General features: G+C 48.3%; 3 non-coding genes across 3 annotated transcripts; 2 read left to right on the top strand and 1 right to left on the bottom strand.

The window, feature by feature from the left end:
* Positions 1-4,730: 4,730 nt before the first annotated feature.
* Positions 4,731-4,823, bottom strand: trnar-ucu (transfer RNA arginine (anticodon UCU)). The gene is made up of 2 exons: positions 4,787-4,823; positions 4,731-4,766 (listed from the first exon to the last, which is right to left on the bottom strand). It is a non-coding gene; the product is annotated as a tRNA-Arg (tRNA).
* A 2,407-nt stretch (positions 4,824-7,230) lies between these two features.
* Positions 7,231-7,313, top strand: trnas-cga (transfer RNA serine (anticodon CGA)). The gene has a single exon. It is a non-coding gene; the product is annotated as a tRNA-Ser (tRNA).
* A 3,423-nt stretch (positions 7,314-10,736) lies between these two features.
* On the top strand, positions 10,737-10,826 carry trnar-ucg (transfer RNA arginine (anticodon UCG)). Its single transcript is given in 2 exon segments — positions 10,737-10,773; positions 10,791-10,826. It is a non-coding gene; the product is annotated as a tRNA-Arg (tRNA).
* Positions 10,827-13,004: the final 2,178 nt, after the last annotated feature.

Here is a 13,004-nt window from a genome sequence, read left to right as displayed (position 1 = left end):
GTGGACAAGAAGCCAGGCTCATTCACCCTCTCTCTAACACAGGGCCACAGACACCAATTGTAACTGCTGCCCAGGCTCAGGTCAGCTCTCTCAGCACAGGCCGGGGATGAAGCCTGGGCCTTTCCAAATGCAAGGAAGCAAGAAAAAAATACTGGCCAGGAAAGGCTCAGCGAGTTCAAGAAATCTGTGCGTTTGTTTGATTGAAACCAAAACAGCTTCGAACCCAAGGATGCTTCATACAGGTGGAGAAATTCAGTTCACTTTTTCGACACAATTCAAATCAGCAGAAGCAATGAACACGTTGAAACCGGCAAATATGAACACATCTATCACTAAGCAACAATAGATTAAGGAGCATATGGCACAGAAAAGGAAGAAATGAAAGAAAGATTCAAAGAAAGAAAGAAAGTACAAGGACTTGGGTTTTTATACACTGGCACTGTGTTTCTTTCTGCGCCGGGACAGCAGAGGGCACAATCGGAGCATCAGCCACTTCAGTGCCTGAAACATGGTTCAATAGGAACAGGAGGAGGCCATTCAGCCCCTCGAGCCTGTCAAACCAGAACTGGCAGAGGCCATTCAGCCCCTCGAGCCTGTCAAACCGGAACAGGAGGAGTCCATTCAGCCCCTTGAGCCTGTCGAACAGGAACAGGAGGAGGCCATTCAGTCCCTCGAGCCTGTTACACAGGAATAGGAGGAGGCCATTCAGCCCCTCGAGCCTGTCAAACCGGGACAGGAGGAGACCATTCAGCCCCTTGAGCCAGTCGAACAGGAACAGGAGGAGGCCATTCAGTCCCTCGAGCCTGTTACACAGGAACAGGAGGAGGCCATTCAGCACCTTGAGCCTGTCAAACAGAAACAGGAGGAGGCCATTCAGCCCGTTGAGCCTGTCAAACCGGAACAGGAGGAGGCCATTCAGCCCATCGAGCCTGTCAAACAGGAACAGGAGGAGGCCATTCAGCCGCTCGAACATGTCAAAGTGGAACTGGAGGAGGCCATTCAGCCCCTCGAGCCTGTCAAACCGGAACAGCAGGAGGCCATTCAGCCCCTCGAGCCTGTCGAACAGGAACAGGAGGAGGACATTCAGCCGCTCGAGCCTGTCAAACCGGAACTGCAGGAGGCCATTCAGCCCCTCGAGCCTGTCAAACCAGAACATGAGGAGGCCATTCAGCCCCTCGAGCCTGTCGAACAGGAACAGGAGGAGGCCATTCAGCCCCTCGAGCATGTCAAACAGGAACAGGAGGAGGCCATTCAGCCCCTCGAGCCTGTCAAACAGGAACAGGAGGAGGCCATTCAGCCCCTTGAGCCCGTTACACTGGAACAGGAGGCCATTCAGCCCCTCGAGCCTGTTACACAGGAGGAGGCCATTCAGCCCCTCGAGCCTGTTACACAGGAACAGGAGGAGGCCATTCAGCCCCTCGAGCATGTTGCACAGGAACAGGAGCAGGCCATTCAGCCCCTCGAGCCTGTCAAAACGGAACAGGAGGTGTCCATTCAGCCCCTCGAGCCTGTCAAAGCGGAAAAGAAGGAGGCCATTCAGCCCTTGAGCCTGTCAAACCGGAACTGGCGGAGGCCATTCAGCCCCTCGAGCCTGTCAAACCGGAACAGGAGGAGTCAATTCAGCCCCTCGAGCCTGTCAAACCGGAACAGGAGGAGGCCATTCAGTCCCTCGAGCCTGTCAAACCAGGACAGGAGGAGACCATTCAGCCCCTTGAGCCTGTCGAACAGGAACAGGAGGAGGCCATTCAGTCCCTCGAGCCTGTTACACAGGAACAGGAGGAGGCCATTCAGCCCCTCGAGCCTGTCAAACCGGGACAGGAGGAGACCATTCAGCCCCTTGAGCCTGTCGAACAGGAACAGGAGGAAGCCATTCAGTCCCTCGAGCCTGTTACACAGGAACAGGAGGAGGCCATTCAGCCCCTTAAGCCTGTCAAACAGGAAGAGGAGGCCATTCAGCACCTTGAGCCTGTCAAACAGGAACAGGAGGAGGCCATTCAGCCCCTTGAGCCTTTCAAACAGGAACAGGAGGAGGCCATTCAGCGCCTCGAGCCTGTCAAACAAGAACAGGAGGAGGCCATTCAGCCGCTCGAGCCTGTCAAACCGGAACTGGAGGAGGCCATTCAGCCTCTCGAGCCTGTCAAACCGGAACAGCAGGAGGCCATTCAGCCCCTCGAGCCTGTCGAACAGGAACAGGAGGAGGCCATTCAGCCCCTCGAGCCTGTCAAACAGGAACAGGAGGAGGCCATTCAGCCCCTTGAGCCTGTCAAACAGGAACAGAAGGAGGCCATTCAGTCCCTCGAGCCCGTTACACTGGAACAGGAGGCCATTCAGCCCCTCGAGCCTGTTACACAGGAGGAGGCCATTCAGCCCCTCGAACCTGTTGCACAGGAACAGGAGGAGGCCATTCAGCCCCTCGAGCATGTTGCGCAGGAACAGGTGGAGGCCATTCAGCCCCTCAAGCCTGTTACACTGGAACAGGAGGCCATTCAGCCCCTCGAGCCTGTTACAATGGAGCAGGAGGACATTCAGCCCCTCAAGCCTGTTACACAGGAACAGGTGGAGGCCATTCATTCCCTTGATCCAGTTACACAGGAAGAGCTAATTTATTATTAATGTTTCATGTGATGTGTTTGCTCTGAAATAAATTGTTAAAAATGTTAACCTGCATTGGCCGGGAATCGAACCCGGGTCTCCCGTATGACAGGCGAGAATGCTACCCCTGAACCACCAATGCTCACAGTGACCGCAAGTCTCATTTTCCGTTAGCTACAATTTATTTTTGACTTTTGTTAATAGAAGCGAGAACACTGCGGTAAAATAAAAAGCGAAATGCATCGTTATTAGCACCATGCACTAACCAACTGAGCAAACCAGCCCATCTGTAAATCTTACCTATAGAACCGTCCCTGTTTCTGGTCTTTGCCAGCAAAGTCACTTTGTCTTGGAAGGCTGTAAAAGAATGACTTGCATTTCGACAGGCTTTTCACGACCTCAGGACATCCTAAAGTGCTTTACAGCCAATGAATACTTTTTGAACTTTTTGCATCTGTGACAGGTAGATTGGTCAGGAGGAGGTCAAGAAGGTTTTCCACTCGTGTTGGTTCCCTCACCACCTGCCGCAGGCCCATTCTGGCAGCCATGTCCTTCAGGACTCGACCAGCTCGGTCAGTAGTGCTGCTACCGAGCCACTCTTGGTGATGGGCATTGAGGTCCCCACCCAGAGTACATTCTGTGCCCTTGCTGCCTTCAGTGCTTCTTCCAAGTGGTGTTCAACATGGAGGAGCACTGATTCATTAGCTGAGGGAGGGTGGTAGGTGGAAATCAGCAGGAGGTTTCCTTGCCCATGATGTTCCTGTGTAACAGGCTTGAGGGGCTGAATGGCTTCCTCCTTTTCCTGCATAACAGGCTGAATAGCCTCCTCCTGCTCCTGCGCAACAGGTTCGAGGGGTTGAATGGCCTCCTCCTGTTCCTGTATGTTGGCTCGATGGGCTGAATGGCCTCTTGCTGTTTTTGTGTAAAATACCCGAGGAGCTGATTGGCCTCCTCCTGTTACTTTATAACAGACTCGAAGGGCTGAATGGCCTCCTCATGTTCCTGTATAACAGACTCAAGGGGCTGAATGGCCTCCTCCTGTTCCTGTGTAACAGGCTCAAGGGGCTGAATGGCATCCTCCTGTGCATGTAAAACAGGCTTGAAGGGCTGAATGGCCTCCTCCTGTTCATGTATAACGGGCTTGAGGGGCTGAATGGCCTCCTCCTATTCCTGTGTAACCGGCCTGAGGGGCTGAATGGCCTCCTCCTGTTCCTGTCTAACAGGCTTGAGGGGCTGAATGGCTTCCTCCTTTTACTGTATAACACGCTCGAGAGGCTGAATAGCCTCCTCCTGTTCCTGTATAATAGGCTCGTGTGTCTGAATTGTCTCCTCTTGTTCCTGTGTAACAGGCTTGAGTGGCTGAATGGCCTCCTCCTGTTACTGTGTAACAGGCTCGAGGGGCTGAATGGCATCCTCCTGTGCATGTATAACAGGCTCGAGGGGCTGAATGGCCTCCTCCTGTTCATGTATAACAGGCTTGAGGGGCTGAATGGCCTCCTCCTGTTCCCGTATAACAGACTCGTGTGTCTGAATTGCCTCCTCCTGTTCCAGTGTAGCAGGCTTGAGGGACTGAATGTCCTCCTCCTGTTCATGTGTGGCAGGTTTGAGGGGCTGAAGGGCCTCCTGCTGTTCCTGTGAAACAGACTCGTTGGTCTGAATTGCCTTCTCCTGTTCCTTTATAAATGGATCATGGGTCTGATTTGCCTCCTCTTCATCCTATGTAACAGGTTCGAGGGGCTGAATGGAGTTCTACTGTTCTTGTACAGATCTTGTATCGCTGAACGGCTTCCTCCTGTCCAATGCAACAGGCTCGAGGCGTTAAAGGCCTCCTCTTGTCCCTGTGTAACAGGCTCGAGGGGCTGAATGGCCTCCTCCTGTTCCTGTATAACAGGCTAAAGGGGCTGAATGGCCTCCTCCTGTTCCTGTGTAAAAGGGTCATGGGACTGAATGGTTTCCTCCTGTTCCAATGTAAAACGGCCATGGGACTGAATGGCCTCCTCCTGCTCCTGTGTAACTGACTCAGGGGTTGAGAGTACTCAGAGGGAAAGTGTCGGGGCGGTCGTTTCCCTTCTCTGAATTACCGATTTACTGCAAAATGTACTGTCAGTGGAGGAACCACCGAACCCTCGCCAAAAATCTGACTCTGGTGGGACTCGAACCCACAACCTTTGAATGCCTTAATCTGGCAGACAACTAGAAGTCCAATGCGCTATCCATTGCGCCACAGAGCCAATTACGTAAAATTCTATTACAAAAGCAAAATAGTGTTGATGCTGGAAATCTGAAATATAAACAGATGAAATGCTGGAAACACTCTTTAGGTCAGGCAGCATTCCATGTCTGTTTAAAAGGGGTCTACTTTCAGTCCCGGATCATTCTGTGTCTGTTTAATAGGGACATGCTGTCAGTCCTGGATCATTCTGTGTCTGTTTAAAAGGGACATGCTGTCAGTCCCGGATCATTCTGTGTCTGTTTAAAAGGGACGTGCTGTCAGTCCCTGTTTATTCTGTGTCTGTTTAAAAGGGACATGCTGTCAGTCCCGGATTATTCTGTGTCTGTTTAAAAGGGATGTGCTGTCAGTCCCGGGTCATTCTGCGTCTGTTTAAAAGGGACATGCTTTCAGTCCCGGATTATTCTATGTCTGTTTAAAAGGGATGTGCTGTCAGTCCCGGATTATTCTGTGTCTGTTTAAAAGGGATGTACTGTCAGTCCAGGATCACTCGGTGTCTGTTTAAAAGGGATGTGCTGTCAGTCCCGGGTCATTCTGAGTCTGCTTAAATGGGATGTGCTGTCAGTCCCGGATCATTCTGTGTCTGTTTAAAAGGGATGTGCTGTCAGTCCCGGGTCATTCTGTGTCTGTTTAAAAGGGATGTGCTGTAAATCCCTTGTCATTCTGTATCTGTTTAAAAGGGATGTGCTGTCAGTCCCGGATCATTCTGTGTCTGATTAAAATGGGTGTTACATAATATTATAGAGTCTGCCCCACAGAAACAGTCCATTTGCACGAACTGGTCTCCACACGAGGCTCCTCCTTCTCTATTTCTCCTCACCCCGCAAATAAAACTAGAATCAGTAATGGTAACCATGCAACTATCGGATTGTCGTAAAAACCCATCTGGTTCACTAATGTCTTTCAGGGAAAGAAATCTGCCGTCCTTACCCGGTCTGGCCTTTGTGTGACTCCAGTCCCATAGCAATGTGGTTGATTCTTAACTGCCCTCTGATATGGCCTAGCAAACCACTCAGTTGTAACAAACCGCTATGAAACAAAATAATAAAAATGAAACTGGACGGACCACCTGGCCTGATCCATATCAGCCTCCTCCTGAGGTCCCCACCATCACAGAAGCCAGTCTTCAGACAATTCGATTCACTCCACGTGATATCAAGAAAATGCTGAGCACACTGGATACAGCAATGGCTCTGGGCCCTGACAACACCCCGACTATTATTCTGAAGACTTGTGCTCCAGCCAAGCTGTTCTAGTACAGCTACAACACTGGCATCTATCCAACAATGTGGAAGACTGCCCAGGTATGTGCTGTCCACAAAAAGCAGGACAAATCCAATCCAGCCAATTACCGCCCCATCTGTCTACTCTCTACTCTCAATCATCAGCAAAGTAATGGAAGGTGTCATCCACAGTGCTGTAAAGTGGCACTTACTGACCAATAACCTGCTCATTGATGCCCGCTTTGGGTTCTGCCAAGAGCACTCGGCTCCCGACTTCATTAAAACCTTGGTCCAACATGAACAAAGGAGCTGACCACCAACATCCTGGGGTTTACCATTGAACATAAATACTGTGACAACAAGAGAAGGTCAGATGCTAGGCATTCTGCGTCGGGTGTCTCACCTCCTGACTCCCCAAAGCCTTTCTACCATCTACACGGCACAAGTAAGGAGTGTGATGGAATACTCTCCACTTGCCTGGATGAGTGCAGCTCCAACAACACTCAAGAAGTTCGACACCATCCAGGACAATGCAGCCTGCTTGATTGGCGCCCCATCCACCACCTTAAACATTCACTCCTTCCACCACCGGCGCACCGTGGCTGCAGTGCGTACCATCTACAAGATGTACTGCAGCAACTCACCAATGCTTCTTCAGCAGCACCTGCCAAACACGCAACCTCTTCCACCTAGAAGGACAAGTGCAGCAGGCGCATGGGAACACCTCCACCTCCAAGTTCCCCTCCAAGTCACACACCATTCTGACTTAGAAGTATATTGCCGATCCTTCATCGTCGCTGGGACAAAATCCTGGAACTCCCTCCCTAACAGCACTGTGGGAGCACCTTCACCACATGGACAGCAGCGGTTCAAGAAGGCGGCTCACCACCACCTTCTCAAGGGGCAATTAGGGATGGGCATTTAATGCTGGCCTTGCCAGCGCATCCACAACCAATAAACGAATTTAAAAAATCCTATCAGCATATCCTTCTATTCCTTTCTCCCTTCCTCTTAAATGCATCTAGTAGTATTCACCTCAACTACTGCATTCTCAGCACTCTTTGGCCAAAGAAGTTAATCCTGAATTACCTGCTGGATTTATCGGTGAGTATTTATGACCTGTCTTCTCTCAGCTAGTTCCTGACTCACTCACAGTAGGAAGCATTTTCTCAATGGTAATGTGCAGCTGCGATGGCCGAGTGGTAAAGGCGTTGGACTCGAAATCTCAATGAGGTTTCCCCGCGCAGGTTCGAACCCTGCTCGCAGCGACTTTGATGCAAATGTTTTATTTCATCGGCTCCCTGTGGCGATCACTGGCCCCGAAATTGATCAGAATTCCCTCCACTGCACTTTATTACACTGATTAACCCAAAGTTCCAATTGAAACACTAATAATTTATCGGCATCAATTAGATATTGTGGATTTGTTGGGAACTAGTGAGCAATACACACACAAAGCAGCATCAAAAATACTAATTATAAAGAGCCCTGCAGTGTTTGTTATGGAATCACCTTCAGCTACTAAGTGGGAACACGGTTTGGTTTTGTAAAACTGAACACGAATTAAAAAGTGTGTAAAAAGACCGCGGCAGGACTCGAACCTGCAATATCCTGATAACCTCATGAAATTAATACCGAAGTCTAACGCCTTATCCATTAGGCCACGCGACCAGTAGGAGTAATTTGTAGATCAGCGCCATCTGTGGACAGATAGACACAGGGTCAACCTTCCAGTCCCTTGAGCTCTCTGCAGAACTAAGGTTTTGTAGCTTTGCTTCAAAGTATTGCAGCTCCAAACTTTTCAGCAAATAGCAAAATTAAGAAACTACCCACACCATCAAAAAGTAAATGGCCCATATGGGGATCGAACCCACGACCTTGGCGTTATTAGCTTTACGCTCTAACCTACTGAGCAAACCGACCAGCTTTAACTCCTTTTGATGTTAAATTCAATTTATTTTGATTTTTGGTTTTTGTCAGTTGTCAGTGCTCCGGTTTCCTCCCACAGTCCAAGGATGTGCGGGTTAGGTTGATTGGCTATGATAAATTGACCCTTAGTGTTAGGGGGATTAAATACGTGGGGTTACGGGGATAGGGTGGGATATGTGTTGGTGTAGGGGTTACGGGGATCGGGTGGGATATGTGTCGGTGCAGGCTCGATGGGCCGAAATGGCCTCTATCTGCACTGTGGGGTTTCTGTGATTCTGTGACTTCGAAGGCTGTAAATGAAAAACTCTGATTTCTACAGCGCCTTTCACCTGAGGACGTCTCAAAGCGCTTTACAGGCAATGTAGTTGTAGTCACTGTTGTCATGTAGGAAAAAGAGCAGCAGCCAATCTGTGCACAGCAAGCTCCCACAAAGTGATAATCGAGGATAACCTGTTTTAGTGATGGTGATTTGAGGATAAATATTGGCGACAGGACTCCGGGGTAAACCTCACCACCCCCTGCTCTTCTTACAATTGTGCCATGGGATCTGTTATGTCCACCCGAGAGGGCAGAGGGGGCCTCAGTTTTGGAATTGTATTCCACCACAATCTGTAACCTGATGGACCGGTGTATTCCTCAGACTACCATTAGCATCAAGACAGGGGACCAGCCCTGGTTCAATGAGGAGTGTAGAAGAGCATTTCAGGAGCAGCACCAGGCGTACCTAAAATGAGGTGCCAACCTCATGAAGCTACAACTCAGGACTACACACATGCTAAGCTATGGAAACCGCATGTGTAGACAGAGCTAAGCGATCCAACAACCAACGGATCAGATCAAAGCTCAGCAATCCTTCCACATCCAGTCGTGACAATTTTAATTAAATTTAATTTGTTCCTAGGACTTGGGCATCGCTGGCAAGGCCAGCATTAATTGCACATCCCAAATTGCCCTTGAGAAGGTGGTAGTGAGAAGCCCTCTTGGCCCGCTGCAGTCAATGAGGTGAAGGTACTCCAATAGTACTGTTAGGGAGGGATTTCCAGGATTTTGACCTAGCGACGATGAAGTTATGGTGATATATTTTCACGTCGGGATGGTGTGTAACTTGGAGGGGAACTTGGAGGTGATGTTGGTCCCATGCACCTGATGCCCTTATAAGAACATTAGAACATAATAAATAGGAGCAGGAGTAGGCCATTCAGCCCCTCGCACCTGCTCCACCATTCAATAATGTCATGGCTGATCTGATCTTGGCCTTAACTCCACTTTTCTGCCTGTTCCCCCTTAACCCTTGACTCTCCGATAGTTCAACAATCTGTCTATCTCAACCTTGAATATAATCAATGATTCAGGCTCCACAGCTCTCTGGGGTAGATAATTTCAAAGACTCACAAACCTCTGAGAGAAGAAATTCCTCCTCATCTGCGTCTTAAATGAACAAACCCTTATTCTGAAACTATGCCACCTGATTCTAGATTCCCCCATGAGGGAAAACACCCTCTCAGCATTTACCCTGTCAAGACCCCTGGGGATTTGTCCATTCCATTCTATTCCATTCTCCCAGTTTCTCTGTCTCCGTTGCATCTCTTCTGATGATGCCACCTTCCATACCAGTGCTTCTGGTATGTCTTCCATTTTCCTCAACTGAGGATCCCCCTCTACCATGGTCGACATGACACTCGACCATGTCTGTTCCATTTCCCGCACTACTGCTCTCATCCCTTCCGCTCACTCCCAGAAACATGATAGGGTTCCCCCCTTGTCCTCACCTTTCACCCCACCCGCCTCCACATTCAACGGATCATCCTGCGCCATTTCCACCACCTCCAGCATCAAACACATCTTCCCCTCCTCCCTTTCAGCATTTCGAAGGGACCGCTCTCTCCATGGCAGCCTGGTCCACTCCTCTATCACCCCAACACCCCTTCTCCTTCGCCCGGCACCATCCCATGCAAGTGCAGGAGATGCAACACCTGCCCTTTTAACTCCTTCCTTCCCATCGCCCAGGGCACCAAACACTCCTTCCAGGTGAATCAGCGATTACCTGTACTTCGTACAATTTAGTTACTGTATTCGCTGAATCTACATTGTGACACCAAATTCTGATTGGGTGCCCGCTTTGCAGAACAGTTGGCAAGTGTGACCCCGAGCTTCCAGTCACCTGTCACTATAATTATCTGCTCCACTCCCTCTCTGATCTCTCCTTCCTTGGCCTGTTACACTGTTCCAATGAAGCTCTACGTAAGCTCGAGGAACAGCACCTCATCTTTCTATTAGGCACTTTACAGCCTTCTGGACTTAACATTGAGTTCAACAATTTCAGGCTATAAATTGGCCCCTGTATTTCTTTTATTTTTTTAATTTGTTCCCATGTTTCCTCACATGACATTTGTTAATGTTTCTGCCATAATCATTCACACCTCATATTGAGCCATCTTTTGATCGTTAACTTGTCCTATTACCTCTGCTTTTGCCTTGCACCATCATCCCTTTTGTAAGTCAATCTCTCCTGCCTTCCATTCTATCACAGACATTCCGTTTATTCTTACCTCGCCTCCACCCACCCCTGCTTAAAAATCCCTCTTCCCTAACCTTTTCCAGTTCTGATGAAGGGTTCGACCTGAAAGGTTAACTCTGTTTCTCCCTCACTCGATGCTGCCTGACCTGTTGAGTGTTTCCAGCATTCTCTGTTGTTATTGAAATGAACACAGTGACGGAGTTTCATCACTCATTATGAGGATTTGTTTAGTTTTTCTTTGTGTGGCTGCGTGGCCTAATGGATAAGGCGTCTGACTTCGGTGTAAATTCTAGATGCCATCAGAAGATTGCAGGTTCGAGTCCTGCCGTGGTCGTTTTACACACTTTTTAATTCATGTTCAACTTTAGAAAACCAAACCGCGTTTCCACTCTTTTCCTTCCAAACATTGCAGGGTTCTTTATTAAATGGAATTTTTACGTGCTGTCTTGTGTGTAAATTTCTCACTGATCTTTGCCAACAGTTTCAAACAAATCCACAATTTCTAATTGATGACAAATTAGTGTTTCCAATTGGAACAACAGCTTTGGGTTAATCAGTGTAATAACGTGCAGTGGAGAGAATTCTGATCAGTTTCGGGGCCAGTGATCTCCACAGTGAACCGATGAAATAAAGTAAAGAAATTGTAGTAGAATCGCTGTGAGCAGGGTTCGAATCTGCACGAAGAATTGGGTTTACAAGTTTAATGCCTTAACCACTCGGCCATCGCAGTTGCGCGAATGTGACGTTTCAACAGTGAAATGACCTGTGCAAACTATTAGACAACTGCCCTGCACAATGTAAATGGAAGGAAGTTGTGTGACAGCTGCACAGAGGCCTCGTTAGGCCACTGTGTACAGTTCTGCGCACTGCACCTTAGAAAGGATATATTGACCTTGGAGGGAGTGCGGTGCAGATTCACGAGTGTGTTACCAGGGCTCCAAGGGTTAGGCTTTGAGCAGAGATCACATAATCTAGGCTTGTATTCCCTGGAATATTGAAGATTAAGGGCAGAGATCACAGAAATGCAGAAATTTACGCCAGAGAAGGAGGCCATTCGGCCCATCGTGTCTTTGCCGCACGAAAAAGAGATATTTTGCCTAATCCCACTTTCCAGCTCTGGGTCTGTAGCCCTGTAGGTTGCAGCACTTCAAGTACATATCCATAGTGCTTTCTATTAATGTGATCGGTAGTGACTTCCAGATTCCCTCCACTCTCTGTGTGAAAATGGTTGTTGTCAACTCCTCTTTCACTATTTTACCAGTTACTTTAAATCTACGCCCCTGATCATTGACATTTCTGCTAAGGGAAATACGTCCTTCCTACCCACTCTATCTTGGCCCCTCAGAATTTTATGCACCTCAATTATGTCTCCCCTCCACCTCCTCTGCTCCAAAGATAACAACCCAACCCTATCCAATCTTTACTTATAGCTAATATTTTCCAGTCCTGTCAACATCCTAGTAAATCTCCTCTGTACCCTCTCTAGTGCAATCACATCTTTCCTGTACTGTGGTGACCAAAACTGTCTTCAGTACTCTAGCTGCGGCCTAACTAGTGATTTATACTGTCCAAGCATAACCTCCCTGTTCTTGAATTCTATGCCTTGGCTAATAGAAACATAGAAACATAGAAGATAGGAGCAGGAGTAGGCCGTTCGGCCCCACGAGACTGCTCCACCATTCAATGCGATCATGGCTGATCATCCAAATTCAGTATCCGGTTCCTGATTTCTCCCCATAACCGTTGATCCCTTTAACCTTAAGAAATATATCCAACTCCTTCTTGAATATATTTAATGTATTGGCCTCTGCTGCCTTCTGTGGTAGAGAATTCCACAGGTTCACCACTCGCTGGATGAAGAAATTCGTCCTCATCTCTGTCCTAAATGGCTTACCCCTTATCCTTAGTCTGTGACCCCGGTTCTGGATTCACCGACCATCGGGAACATCGATCCTGCATCTAGTCATTCCAGTCCTGTCAGAATTTTATACGTTTCAATTAGATCCCCTCTCATTCTTCTAAACTCCAGTGAGTATAAGCCCAATCGTCACAATCTCCCCTCATACATCATTCCTGCCATCCCAGCTATCTGCCTGGTGAGTCTTTGCAGAAGTCCTTCCATGGCAAAACATCCTTCCTCAGAAAAGGCGACCAAAACTGCACATAATACTAAAGCTGTGGTCTCACCAAGGCGCTGTACAACTGCAGCAAGACCTCCCTGTTCCTGTGCTCAAACCCTCTCGCTATGAAGGCCAAGATACCATTTGCCTTCTTAACCACCTGCCGCCTAATAAAGGAAAATATTCCCTAAGACTTTTTAACCAATAAAAAAACAGAAACTGCTGGAAATATTCAGCAGCTCATCTGAAATAAAAACAGAAAATGCTGGAAATATTCAGCAGGCAATCTGAAATAATGACCTGCTGAATATTGCCAGCTCTTTTTGTTTTTATTTCAGATTCCAGCATCCGCAGTCTTTTGCTATTGCCTTCTTAACCACCTTATCTATCTG

The sequence above is a fragment of the Somniosus microcephalus genome, unplaced genomic scaffold (genome assembly GCF_052327205.1).
Source record: "Somniosus microcephalus isolate GS21.2 unplaced genomic scaffold, FLI_Smic_1.0 unresolved_chr8, whole genome shotgun sequence".
Lineage (NCBI taxonomy): Eukaryota > Metazoa > Chordata > Chondrichthyes > Squaliformes > Somniosidae > Somniosus > Somniosus microcephalus.
This window is presented reverse-complemented; position numbering and strand designations above follow the sequence as displayed.